At 39.2% G+C, this 4,143-nt stretch overlaps 1 pseudogene; it reads right to left on the minus strand.

The window, feature by feature from the left end:
- Nucleotides 1-818: 818 nt before the first annotated feature.
- Nucleotides 819-1,756, minus strand: LOC134389107 (olfactory receptor 7D4-like; annotated as a pseudogene).
- Between the last annotated feature and the right edge of the window lie 2,387 nt (nucleotides 1,757-4,143).

A 4,143-nucleotide genomic window follows, 5' to 3' on the forward strand; every position in this document is an offset into this window, starting at 1 on the left:
AAACTGTACTAATAAGTATAGCACTTCCCTGAGTTCTGTGAGTCATTCTAGCAAATTATCACACCTGAGAGAGTCTGTGGGGACTCCTAAATTTGTAACAAGATGTTCTGAGGTGAGGGTGGCCCGGGGGACCCCTAAACATTTGAAGCATGTCTGAGGTAAGGACAGTCTTCTGAGGACTGTTCTCTCAGATTTTGCAATTTGACAAACTCTGTCAGAGAGAAGGACAGAGGAAAAAAACTGAGCCAAGTGGCAATCCATCAAAACCTCTGAAAACATCCAGGGAGCTCTAGAGCTGGGATGGCCCCTTGGAGTTGTCTGGAATTGGGGCAGAGGGGTCAAGACTTTATACCTCACATCAATCAGTCATTGAACGTGAGCTGCCACAGGAAGGAGGAATGACCTTGGGTAAGGTGGCTCTCTGCAGCTGATGCTGAGCCTACAGGGACTGATTTCGGAGGGCTGAGCAGTACCTCCAACATTGGGAGCAACATGTCTCTCATTCCTGATTGGAGATTTTAAAAATTATGTTGAAATACAAATCATATAGAATATCTGAAACATCTGTAAGTGTAGAGCTCAGTGGCATTAAATAAATTCACCGTTTTGTCCAACCATCACCACTATCCATCTCCAGAACTCTTTTTATCTTGCAGAAGTGAAAATCTTTACCCATTAAACACTAATTCCCCATTCCCCCTACATCTAGACCCTGGAATCCACCCTTCTACTTTCTCTCTGTATGATTTCAATCCACCTAGGTACTTCAGAAAACTGGAATTGTACAACGTCCACTTGGTTCAGAGATCAGTGATGCTTCAAGGACAAGAGGCTGCTCTGCGGAAGAGTCTTCCCAGGGCTCTCTTCACATCCTTGTTCCTCAGGCTGTAGATGAAGGGGTTCAGCATGGGGGTGACCACAGTGTGCCTCACTGAGGTGGTTAACCTTCTCTGAGAAGAATGGGTCAAAGCAGAACTGACATAGTCCCCAAGGCTTGTCCCATAGTACAAGGAGACCATAGAGAGTTGAGACCCACAGGTGTAAAATGCTTTATACTTGCCTGCAATGGAGAACATCTTCATTAAAGAGGAGACTATATGATAGTAAGAGAAGAGGATCCCAATGACAGGAAACACCCACAGCAGTGCAGCTGCAACATACAAGAAGATGTTATTAATGAGGGTATCAGAGCAGGCCACCTTGAGAAGATGAGCCAGGTTGCAGAAGAAATGCAGAATCTCTGTACCTGTAGAGAAGGTCAGCCTCTTCATCAGTAGAATTTGAAGAAGGGAGGCCCAGCAAATGATGAACCAAGACATCAGAAACAACAAGGCACAGAGGTGGGAGGTCATGGTGACTGTACAATGCAGGGGGTGACAGATGGCCACAAAGCAGTCATACGCCATTACAGTCAGTAAGAAATTATCCGCCCCAGCAAAAAACATTTAAAAATACATCTGGGCAAGGCGCCCTATGTAGGAGATGTCTTTGCTCTGTGCCTGGATGTTCACCACATCTTTGAGACTGTGGTAGAGATGAAACAGATGCCAACAAACGACAGTTTGGAGAGGAAGAAGTACATGGGGGTGTGGAGGTGGGAGTCACAGGTGATGGCCAGGATGATGAGCAGGTTCCCGAGTGCCGTGAACAGGTACATGGACAGGAACCATCCAAAAAGAAGACGCTGAAGTTCAGAATTTTCTGAGAAGCCAAAGAGGAGGAATTCTGATAGTTCTGTGTGGTTTTCTGCTTCCATGTAGCTGGTGCTTCTGCTGTCAAAGGAGGAAAAGCAACATTCAATGAACAGCCAACTAAAACCTTAGCTAGTTATCACTTCACAATGTCTCCCTTGGCTGGACATCTTTCAACCTCTATGGAGTCCTTTGAAGAACACTGATCCACTCAGCCAAGTTGTAGCCCATTTCCATTTAAATGAGTAAAATTATTTTGTCTGTTTTTGATTTAGCTGAAATTTCTCTCTAACTTCTACTAACTGGATCAAATTCTCTTTTTTGGATCTGTGGTCACAAACTAATTTCTTTTATATGACATTTCTAAAGTAATTTAAAACATCTCATGTCTTTTTCTTTATAATACCCATACTGCCGTCATTATAATAGCTCTACGGTAGTGGAAAAGACATACATTTTCAACTCAAACAACATTTATTCTGTGACCTGATGCTTCCTGTTGATGTGACAGTTAACTCCTATTGCCTTATTCCCTTGTTCCAAAAATCTGGTTATTACCATGACTTTCTGTGTGTTTAAAAATGCCTTTCTGACAGTAGACAAAAAGAAATAATTACAATCAGAGCAGAACTAAAAGAAATAGAGACCAAAAAAATAATAGAAAAGATAAACAAACCTAAAGGTTGGTTTTTTGAGAAGATAAAATAGACACACTATTAGTTAGATTAACAAAAAAAAGGAGAGAGAAGACTCTACTTGATATATTTGATTATTTGACAATAATCAGAAATGAAAAGGGAGACATTACTACTGACACCACAGAAATACAAAGAATCATTAGAGACTATTATAAACAACTGTATGACAATAAATATGAAAATCTGGAAGATATGTGTAAGCTTCTAGACACATAAAAATTACCCAGACTGAACCAAGAAGAGATAGAAAACCTGAACAGATCAATAACAAGCAAGGAGACTGAAGTGGTAATTAGCACAACAAAAAAAAGTCCACATCCTGATGGCTTTACAGCAGAATTCTATCAAACTTTTAAAGAGGAGTTAGTACCAATTCTTGTGAAACTGTTCCAAACAGTTGAAACAGATGCTACTCTCCCAAACTCATTCTATGAGACCAAAATATCTCCGATATAGAAACCAGATAAAGACACAACAAAAAAAGAAAAATATAGGCCAATACCCTTGATGAGCTAAAATCCTCAACAAAATATTAGCAATTAGAATACATCACCATATTTAAAAAATTATACACTATTATCGACTGGGATTCATCCAGGGATGCAAGGATGGTTCAACACCCAAAAGTCAATAAGTGTGATACGTCACATCAACAAGCTCAAGGACAAAGACCATATGATTATCTCAATAGATGCTGAAAAAGCATTTGACAAAATTCAATGTTCCTTCATGATAAAGACTCTCAACAAATTAGGTATAGAAGGAAAATACCTTAACACAGTAAAAGCCACTTATGACAACCCCACCACCGGTATTACTCTGAATGGGGAAAAATTGAAGGCCTTCCCCTTAAGGACAGGAAAAATACAAGGATGTCCACTCTCACCACTTCTATTCAACACAGTACTGGAAGTACTAGCTAGAGCAATCAGGCAAGAGAAAGAAATAAAGGAAATCCAGATTGGAGAAGATTAAGACAAACTTTCCCTATTTGCAGATGAAATGATTCTGTATACAGAAAAACCTAAAGACTCTATCAAAAAACTCCTAGAGCTGGTTAAGAACATCAGTAACATTACAGGATACAGATAAATGCCCAGAAATCAGTAGCATTTATGTACTCAAATAATGAATTAACAGAAAGAGAAATAAAGAAAGTAAGCCCATTTACAATTGTCACCAAAAAAAATATGGTACCTAGGGATCAATTTAATCAAGGAGGTGAAAGGCCTCTACAATGAGAATTACAAATCACTTCTGAAAGTAATTAAAGAAGACACAAAAAGATGGAAAGGTATTCCATGCTCTTGGATTGGAAGAATTAACATTGTAAAAACGTCTGTACTAACCAAAGCAATCTATAGATTCAATGGAATCTCCATCATAATACCAATGCCATTCTTCACACAAATGGAAAAAAGAATCTTACCTTTCATATGGAAAAACAAAAGAACCTGAATACCCAAAGCAATTCTGAGAAAAAAAAACAAAGCCAGAGGCACAACTCTGCCTGACTTCAAATTACACTACAAAGCTGTTGTAACCAAAACAGCATGGTACTGGTATAAAAATAGACATTCAGACCAGTAGAGTAGAATAGAGAACCCAGAAATCACTCCTCAGGCTTATAGCCATCTGATATTAGACAAAAGCCTCAAAAATCTACATTGGGGAAAAGATTGCCTCTTTGACAAGTGGTGTTTGTAAAACTGGATATCCATATGCAGAAGAATGAAATTAGATATGCATCTCTC

Source organism: Cynocephalus volans, chromosome 10 (genome assembly GCF_027409185.1).
Source record: "Cynocephalus volans isolate mCynVol1 chromosome 10, mCynVol1.pri, whole genome shotgun sequence".
Lineage (NCBI taxonomy): Eukaryota > Metazoa > Chordata > Mammalia > Dermoptera > Cynocephalidae > Cynocephalus > Cynocephalus volans.